Source organism: Bufo gargarizans, unplaced genomic scaffold, assembly GCF_014858855.1.
Source record: "Bufo gargarizans isolate SCDJY-AF-19 unplaced genomic scaffold, ASM1485885v1 original_scaffold_2065_pilon, whole genome shotgun sequence".
Taxonomy (NCBI): Eukaryota; Metazoa; Chordata; class Amphibia; order Anura; family Bufonidae; genus Bufo; species Bufo gargarizans.
The window spans coordinates 63319-73871 of NW_025334627.1; positions in this window are offsets into that span (position 1 = coordinate 63319).

Below are 10553 nucleotides of genomic sequence, written 5' to 3' on the forward strand. Positions count from 1 at the left end.
GTGACAGCTTGTGATGAAACCTGCGCTCGGTCAAAGGTTGTCCATACTCGACCGCCTGGTTCACTTCTTCCATTGTCTATTCCATCTAGTCCTTGGACGAATTTGTCCATGGACTTTATTACGGACCTGCCGAGTTCCTCCGGGAGAACAGTGATTTTGGTGGTAGTTGACCGTTTCAGTAAAATGGCTCACTTTATACCACTAACGAGTCTGCCTAACGCTAAGACTCTTGCGCGAAATCTTTGTGGATAATATTGTGAAATTGCACGGTATTCCTTCGGATGTGGTCTCTGATAGGGGCTCGCAGTTTGTCTCCAGGTTTTGGAGGGCGTTCTGCTCTCGGCTTGGCATTCAACTTTCTTTCTCGTCGGCTTTTCATCCACAGTCGAATGGTCAGACGGAGCGTACCAATCAAAACCTGGAGACCTACTTGAGGTGCTTTGTGGCTGAGAATCAGGAGGACTGGTCCTCATTCTTGTCCTTAGCAGAATTTGCATTGAATAACCGTAGGCAGGAGTCCACGGGTAAGTGCCATTTTTTGGCGCATACAGTTTCCATCGTCAGTTTGGTACCTTTTCTGGGTCTGGTTCTCCGGGATGCCAGAGGAGGAGAGATTCTCTTCTGCCTTGTCCTCTATCTGGCGGAGGATTCAAGGGAATTTGGAGAGGATGGGTGAAAGGTATAAACAAATGGCTGACAGGAGACGTGTGACTGGTCCGGACCTGTGTGTGGGTGATCTGGTGTGGTTGTCCACTAAGAATATCAAGTTGAGAGTGCCATCTTGGAAACTGGGTCCAAGATTTGTTGGTCCGTATAAGATTTCTGCGGTGATCAATCCGGTGGCGTTTCGGCTGGAACTTCCGCAGACTTGGAGGATCCATGATGTCTTCCACAGGTCTTTGCTAAAAACATATGTTAAACCGGTGGTACCGTCGCCATTGCCTCCTCCTCCTGTTCTAGTCGAGGGAAACTTGGAGTTCGAGATCTCCAGGATTCTCGACTCGAGAGTTCTTCGGGGCTCCCTCCAGTACCTGGTGCACTGGAGGGGATACGGTCCTGAAGAGAGGATGTGGGTTCCGGCGTCTGATGTCAACGGAGCCGTGCTGGATCCGCCTCTCTCAGGTGCACTGGGTGGGGTCTTTAGTTTAAATAGCACACTGCCCAGTGTCCTGAGCGGATTATACTGTTCATTCTGGTCTGGGAAGCTTGGAGAGAAGGTTGGCTGTCAGTTTCTGCTCTCAGAGATAAGTGTCATTGCTAGTTCGGTTGTTTGCGTCTTCTTGTCCATCCAGGTTCTGTGCAAGCAGACTGCTCCTATCTCCCCACTTCACCATCTTAGGGAGTTCAAGGTTTTTGTTAGCCCAGGCTGGAGGACACTAGCACACCTACCTTCAAGGTCTGCTGTGGGCTGAGCAGTGCAGGGAAAGAGGTCAGGGATAAGCTAGGAGGTGACCCTTCCCCTGTCTCTCGTCCAGAGCCTGGTTGGTGTGTTATCTTTGGTACAAAGTGTACGTCCGCCGTGACACATCGGGGGCCTTTGCTGCATTTGTCGCAGTGAAATACAAGCGTTAGACAGTGCTGTTATATTCTGTTATAAAAAAAACACAAATTTTGGGCAAGATAATAAATTTGCAGCCTTTGCTGCATTTGTCACAGTGAAATACAAGCATTAGATAGTGCTAAAATATTCTGTTATTTAAAAAACACCCATTTTGGACAAGATACTAAATTTGCGGCCTTTGCTGCATTTGTCACAGTGAAATACAAGCATTAGATAGTGCTAAAATATTCTGTTATTTAAAAAACACCCATTTTGGACAAGATACTAAATTTGCGGCCTTTGCTGCATTTGTCACAGTGAAATACAAGCTTTAAATACTGAAATTATATTCTGGGTTTAAAAAAACAACAGTTTTTTGCAACATTTTTGGGCGATCATACACGGCGACCCCAACAGCATTATGTATTCGATATCTAGCAGCAATACCTAATACATTCAGCAGAATTTGGACATCTCTTCTATTGATTCTTGGTGGGACTAGGTCACAAGACAGGCTGCACAAGCGGGGATTGGCCGAACAGCAGTAAGGACCGCCCTTGATGAGTTTAAATGCCAGTGTAAGTGTGTGAACAAATTGGAGCCTCATCTTAAGTGCCCCCTGGAGCCCCCCAAGCCGGATACCGTTGGTCCGAGAGGATCTACACCACCAGATGAGTATTGAATTGGCCCTTCTCTTCTTTTGTATTGTATCTACACGTATCATGTGATTCCCTCATAGTTGAGTACTGACTTGGGGGTGCTCCAGTTTTTGGTTTGATTTTGTTTTGCAGTTGCTGTGTATCTGCGGTGACACGCTCTTTTTTGCCTTTGTCTCCTGACGAACCTTTGAAACATAAGGGGAAACGCGTTGGAACAAGGAATGTAATTTAATCTAATAAGTGTATTTTTGGCAAACTTGAACGACCCAGGCATCCATATGGGTCCATTTCACCTGTTGTAAGGGCGCTATAAGGACAGGTAGGTTAGGCACGGGGACAGAGTGCTCCCACCATCTGGGTGCATCTCTGGGCTGAGGTATTTCTGAGGGACACCCTAGGGACACACTAGGGACCCATATGGTTTCACCCCCCGTTCTCCATTAGAAGCATCTATCCCCTACATGGTCCGCAGTAGCTCTTTTTCTGTGTTTGTCTTTGTCTTTATTAGTCCCCATGTTAGGGACCTCTATTTAATGATATATAATTAAAAGTTACGTTTTAGGTAGTTGGCCTCAGTGATAGTGCAAATTTTTGCAATACCCTACATCTGTGGCCTTTGCTGCTTTTGTCACAGTGAAATACTAGATTGAAATACTGCAGTTATATTATGAGTTTAAAAAAACACCCATTTTTGGCCAAACCATACATCTTAGCTGCAGGGGTGTCGTTAGGTCAAAACATTTGGGACTTGAGCCCCGGATGTTTTTACCAGTGCCCCGAATGTTATGAGGGCAGCAGTGACGTAACTATTAGGGAAGCGGCTGCTTCGGGGCCCGGGCTGACAAGTGGCCTGCAGCCTGACACCAAGTGTCTTGTTTATCTAATGCAGTTTTTCGTGCCAGCGCAGTCATTTCCACACAATCTCCTGCACAGCCCGGAGCCTGACTCCGCCCACTCATGTGACTGATCATGTGCTCCTGACATCATGTATGGTCCTTTTGCCCACTAGGAACTATCATCTCCTGAGGTAGGACATGTGAATGGAGCATTTCTAGGTGCATGTTTTGGCTGTATTCTGCCCCCTGCCCTGTATTGTACCCCCTATACTGCATTGTGTATACCCCCTGCCCTGTACTGTACCCCCTATGCTGTATTTTGCCCCCTGAACTGTGCCCTCCATGCCGTATTCTGCCCCCTGCCCTATGCTGCACTGTGTGTGTGGCTCCTGACCTCTACTGTGCCCCTTATGCTTCACTGTGTGTGCCTCCTGCCCTGTACTGTACCCCCTATAATGCACTGTGCCCCCTATGCTGCATTGTGTGTGCCCCCTGCCTGTATTGTGCCCGCTATGCTGTACTGTCCCCCCTGCCCTTTAGTGTGCCCCCTATGCTGCATTGTACCCCCTATGCTGCACTGTGCGTCCCCCTTCCCCCTTGCCCTGTGCTGTACCCCCTATAATATACTGTGCCCTGTACATTGCAGCCTCCCTTCTCTGTCTCTAGTGCTTGCCACTTGGCACTATCATGGCACACTAAGGCTGGTTTCACATCACGTTTTTCCCTCGTCTAATGCAGGAGTAGGCAACCTACGACACTCCAGCTGTTGTGAAATTACAACTCCCAGCATGCATTATTGCTCTGCTCCTCTCATAACTCCCATAGAAAGTAATGGAACATGCTGGAGTGCCAAAGGCTGCTGACCCCTGGTAATGTATACATAAAATGTATATGTTAACAGGTGACTTTGCAGGATACAAAAGCGTAGTGTGCTGCGCTTTTGTATCCCATTTTCCAACGTCAACATCAAACGGGTGGCAAAAATGTGATGTGAACTCTCCCTTACATATGCACATATAGGATGCCAGGATATTCATGGAGGGGGGGCACATAACATTTTTTGCTGTGGGGCCCAGTCAGTTCTAGCTATGCCCCTGGCTGGTAGGGCCGGCCTCTCTGATTCTCCTGCGCTGCGCAGCCCCGCCATCCTAATCCGTATCCTGCAGTAACTGAACTTTAAAACAGCACTCATTATCTCATTACTATCTTACACACTCAGCTCCGGAAACATGCAGTGCGGGCGGCGCTCGCTCACTGACGTCACGTGCCCGCTCCTCCCACTAGGCGGCGCAGGCGCGTGACGTCAGTAAGTGAGCACCGCCCGCACTGCCTGTTACTGGAGCTGAGTGTGTAAGTCAAGATAGTAATGAGATGAGCGCTGATTTAAAGTTCAGTTACTGCAGGATATGGATTACTGAGGGGATGATCTGTGGGGTTGCCCAGATGGCTAGGCCCTTCACAGTAGTTATTAACCTCTTTCAGCAGTCCTCCATTCACTGCTGAAAGGGGTTAATAACTACTGTGAAGGGAGGACTGCTGAAAAGAGTTAATAACTTCTGTGAAGGGGGGACTGCTGAAAGGGGTTAATAACTTCTGTGAAGGCCCATGGAAGTGTGGCTTCATAGGGTAGGGGCGAGGCTTCACAGGGGCGTAATACAATGGACTTGTGCCCCGGATGTTTTCAGACCCTAGCAATGCCCCTGCTTAGCTGCCTTTGTTACAGTGAAATACAAGCTTGAAATACTGCAATAATATTCTGGTTTTAAAAAAACACTCATTTTTTGCAATTGAGTCAGCCTATTCGAACTAGCTAGCATCAACCAAAAGGATCCCACAACTACAGAGAAGCTCCGGAGCTATCTCCTTCCCTCCTGAGAAGCTGCAGCGTTGTTTCCCGCCACTAGCCTCCACGTGGCAAGCCGACACAGGATCGAGCGGGAGAGCTTACAAATAGGGATGAGCAAACCCGAACTGTATAGTTCGGGTTCGTACCGAATTTTGGGGTGTCCGTGACACGGACCCGAACACGAACATTTTCGTAAAAGTTAGGGTTCGGCGTTCGGCGCTTTCTTGGCGCTTTTTGAAAGGCTGCAAAGCAGCCAATCAACAAGCGTCATACTACTTGCCCCAAGAGGCCATCACAGCCATGCCCACTATTGGCATGGCTGTGATTGGCCAGTGCAGCATGTGACCCAGCCTCTATTTAAGCTGGAGTCACGTAGCGCCGCCCATCACTCTGCTCTGATTAGTGTAGGGAGAGGTTGCAGCTGCGACGTTAGGGCGAGATTAGGCAGATTAACTCCTCCAAAGGACTTAATTCAGTGATCGATCTACAGCTGTAGATCATTGAACTGCAGCTATTCAATTGCTCACTGTTTTTAGGCTGCACAGAGCGTTTTTCAGTCACTTTTTTCTGGGGTGATCGGCGGCCATTTTGTGTCTTGTGGTGCCCCAGCATGAGCTGCCACCAAGTGCATTTAACCATCAATAGTGTGGTTATTTTTGGGCTATATCCTACATCAGGGGCTTGGCTGTGCTTGCTATTTTATTGAGGGGTGAAATACAATTGCCAAAATAGCAGTACCCTAAATCTAGTGTTTCAGCTGTGGCCAGCCAATTGTAATACTGTCTGCTGTCTGGCAAAGGATATATTTTTGTTCTGGGTTGAAATACAATTCCCAACTTAGCAATTCCCTAAATTAGTGGTTTCTGCTGTATCAGGCCTACTTTAAATCTATCCCTAAAAGGGTATATAAGATTCAAGGTGCTGATAGGGTCATTCTCAATAACTTCACACACACGCTACTGTGCATTTCCCAGTCTAATTCTGTCCGTAAAACGTATACCTGTCACCCAGCGCCTAAATACTAGGCCTTAAATTTATATTCAGCTAAATCTGTCGTTACTGCTGTGCCTGTATTAGTGTAATACGGTACCTAAATAGATAGCCAGATAGTGTTAGGTGTCTGTAAGGCCTGAATTTGAATTCAATACATTGGGCCAAATAATTTGTTTCTTATTGTGGTGAACGGTAACAATGAGGAAAACATCTAGTAAGGGACGCGGACATCGTCGTGGTGGTGTTAGTGGACCCTCTGGTGCTGGGAGAGGACGTGGCAGTTCTGCGACAGCCACACGTCCTAGTGAACCAACTACCTCAGGTCCCAGTAGCCGCCAGAATTTGCAACGATATTTGGTGGGGCCAATGCCGTTCTAAGGATGGTAAGGCCTGAGCGGGTACAGGCATTAGTCAATTGGGTGGCAGACAGTGGATCCAGCACGTTTACATTATCTCCCACCCAGTCTTCTGCAGAAAGCGCACAGATGGCGCCTAAAAAACCAAGCCCATCAGTCTGTCACATCACCCCCATGCATACCAGGAAAACTGTCTGAGCCTCAAGTTATGCAGCAGTCTCTTATGCTGTTTGTAAACTCCGCTGGCAGGGTTTCCCAAGGGCATCCACCTAGCCCTTCCCCAGCGGTGGAAGAGATAGAATGCACTGACACACAACCACTTATGTTTCCTGATGATGAGGACATGGGAATACCACCTCAGCATGTCTCTGATGATGACGAAACACAGGTGCCAACTGCTGCGTCTTTCTGCAGTGTGCAGACTGAACAGGAGGTCAGGGATCAAGACTGGGTGGAAGACGATGCAGGGGACGATGAGGTCCTAGACCCCACATAGAATGAAGGTCATGCCACTGACTTTCAGAGTTCGGAGGAAGAGGCAGTGGTGAAACCGAGCCAACAGCGTAGCAAAAGAGGGAGCAGTGGGCAAAAGCAGAACACCCGCCGCCAAGAGACTCCGCCTGCTACTGACCGCCGCCATGTGGGACCGAGCACCCCAAAGGCAGCTTCAAGGAGTTCCCTGGCATGGCACTTCTTTAAACAATGTTCTGACGACAAGACCCGAGTGGTTTGCACGCTGTGCCATCAGAGCCTGAAGCGAGGCATTAATGTTCTGAACCTTAGCACAACCTGCATGACCAGGCACCTGCATGCAAAGCATGACCTGCAGTGTAGTAAACACCTTAATAACAAGGAAGTCACTCAGGCTCCCCCTGCTACCTCTTCTGCTGCTGCCGCCTCGGCCTCTTCAGCTGCTGCTGGCACCTCGGCCTCTTCCTCCGCCTCTGGAGGAACGTTGGCACCTGCCGCCCAGCAAACAGGGGATGTACCATCAACACCACCAACACCTGCTTCACCAAGCATCTCAACCATGTCACACGGCAGCGTTCAGCTCTCCATCTCACAAACATTTGAGAGAAAGTGTAAATTCCCACCTAGCCACCCTCGATCCCTGGCCCTGAATGCCAGCATTTCTAAACTCCTGGCCTATGAAATGCTGTCATTTAGGCTGGTGGACACAGACAGCTTCAAACAGCTCATGTCGCTTGCTGTCCCACAGTATGTTGTTCCCAGCCGCCACTACTTCTCCAAGAGAGCCGTGCCTTCCCTGCACAACCAAGTATCCGATAAAATCAAGTGTGCACTACGCAACACCATCTGTGGCAAGGTCCACCTAACCACGGATATGTGGACCAGTAAGCACGGCCAGGGACGCTATATCTCCCTAACTGCACACTGGGTAAATGTAGTGGCGGCTGGGCCCCAGGCGGAGAGCTGTTTGGCGCACGTCCTACCGCCACCAAGGATCGCAGGGCAACATTCTTTGCCTCCTACTCGGCTTCCTCCTCCTCTTCTTCCACCTGCTCATCCAGTCAGCCACACACCTTCACCACCAACTTCAGCACAGCCCGGGGTAAACATCAGCAGGCCATTCTGAAACTCATATGTTTGGGGGACAGGCCCCACACCGCACAGGAGTTGTGGCGGGGTATAGAACAACAGACCGACGAGTGGTTGCTGCAGGTGAGCCTCAAGCCCGGCCTGGTGGTGTGCGATAATGGGCGAAATCTCGTTGCAGCTCTGGGACTAGCCGGTTTGACGCACATCCCTTGCCTGGCGCATGTGCTGTATTTCGTGGTGCAGAAGTTCATTCACAACTACCCCGACATGTCAGAGTTGCTGCATAAAGTGCGGGCCGTCTGTGCGCTCCTGGCGTTCACATCCTGCCGCTGCTTGCCTGTCTGCGCTACACCGTAACTTCGGCCTTCCCGCTCACCGCCTCATATGCGACGTGCCCACCAGGTGGAACTCCACCTTGCACATGCTGGACAGACTGTGCGAGCAGCAGCAGGCCATAGTGGAGTTTCAGCTGCAGCACGCACGGGTCAGTCGCACTGCGGAACAGCACCACTTCACCACCAATGACTGGGCCTCCATGCGAGACCTGTGTGCCCTGTTGTGCTGTTTCGAGTACTCCACCAACATGGCCAGTGGCGAGGACGCCGTTATCAGCGTTACAATACCACTTCTATGTCTCCTTGAGAAAACACTTAGGGTGATGATGGAAGAGGAGGTGGCCCAGGAGGAGGAGGAGGAGGAGGAGGAAGAGGGGTCATTTTTAGCACTTTCTGGCCATTTTCTTAGAAGTGACTCAGAGGGAGGTTTTTTGCAACAGCAGAGGCCAGGTACAAATGTGGCCAGGCAGGGCCCACTACTGGAGGACGAGGAGGATGAGGATGAGAAGGAGGAGGATGAGGATGAAGCATGTTCAAAGCGGAATGGCACCCAACGCAGCTCGGGCCCATCACTGGTGCGTGGCTGGGGGGAAACGCAGGACGATGACGATACGCCTCCCACAGAGGACAGCTTGTCCTTACCTCTGGGCAGCCTGGTACACATGAGCTACTACATGCTGCAGTGCCTGCGCAACGACAGCAAAGTTGCCCACATTGTAACGTGTGCAGACTACTGGGTTGCCATCCTGCTGGATCCACGGTACAAAGACAATGTGCCCACCTTACTTCCTGCACTGGAGCGTGATAGGAAGATGCGCGAGTACAAGCGCACATTGGTAGACGCGCTACTGAGAGCATTCCCAAATGTCACATGGGAACAAGTGGAAGCCCAACGCGAAGGCAGAGGAGGAGCAAGAGGTCGCCAACGCAACTGTGTCACGGCCAGCTCCTCTGAGGTCAGGGTTAGCATGGCAGAGATGTGGAAAAGTTTTGTCAACACGCCACAACTAACTGCACCACCACCTGATACGGAACGTGTTAGCAGGAGGCAACATTTCACTAACATGGTGGAACAGTACGTGTGCACACCCCTCCACGTACTGACTGATGGTTCGGCCCCATTCAACTTCTGGGTCTCCAAATTGTCCACGTGGCCAGAGCTAGCCTTTTATGCCTTGGAGGTGCTGGCCTGCCCGGCGGCCAGCGTTTTGTCTGAACGTGTATTCAGCACGGCTGGGGCGTCATTACAGACAAACGCAGCCGCCTGTCTACAGCCAATCTGAACAAGCTGACGTTCATAAAAATGAACCAGGCATGGATCCCACAAGACCTGTCCATCCCTTGTGCAGATTAGATATTAACTACTTCCCCTTAACCAAACATTATTGTACTCCAGGGCACTTCCTCATTCAATCCTATTTTTATTTTCATTTTACCATTATATTGCGGGGCAACCCAAAGTTGAATGAACCTCTCCTCTGTCTGGGTGCCGGGGCCTAAATATATCTGACAGTGGCCTGTTCCAGTGTTGGATGACGTGAAGCATGATTCTCTGCTATGACATGAAGCCTGAATCTCTGCTATGGGACCTCTCTCCTCTCTCTGGGTGCCGGGGCCAAAATATCTGACAATGGACTGTTCCAGTGTTGGGTGACGTGAAGCATGATTCTCTGCTATGACATGAAGACTGATCCTCTGCTGACATGAAGCCTGAATCTCTGTTATGGGACCTCTCTCCTCTGCCTGGGTGCCGGGGCCTAAATATCTGACAATGGACTGTTCCAGTTTTGTGTGACGTGAAGCCTGATTCTCTGCAATGACATGAAGACTGATTCTCTGCTGACATGAAGCCTGAATCTCTGTTATGGGACCTCTCTCCTCTGTCTGGGTGCCGGGGCCTAAATATATGACAATGGACTGTTCCAGTGTTGGGTGAAGTGAAGCCTGATTCTCTGCTATGACATGAAGACTGATTCTCTGCTGACATGAAGCCTGAATCTCTGTTATGGGACCTCTCTCCTCTGCCTGGGTACCGGGGCCTAAATATATGACAATAGACTGTTCCAGTGTTGGGTGACGTGAAGCATGATTCTCTGCAATGACATGAAGACTGATTCTCTGCTGACATAAAGCCTGAATCTCTATAATGGGACCTCTCTCCTCTGTCTGGGTGCCGGGGCCTAAATATATGACAATGGACTGTTCCAGTGTTGGGTGACGTGAAGCCTGATTGCTGACATGAAGCCAGATTATCTGCTATGGGACCTTTCTCCAATTGATATTGGTTAATTTTTATTTATTTTATTTTTATTTTTATTCATTTCCCTATCCACATTTGTTTGCAGGGGTTTTAACTACATTTTGCTGCCTTTTGCAGCCCTCTAGCCCTTTCCTGGGCTGTTTTACAGCCTTTTTAGCGCCGAAAGGT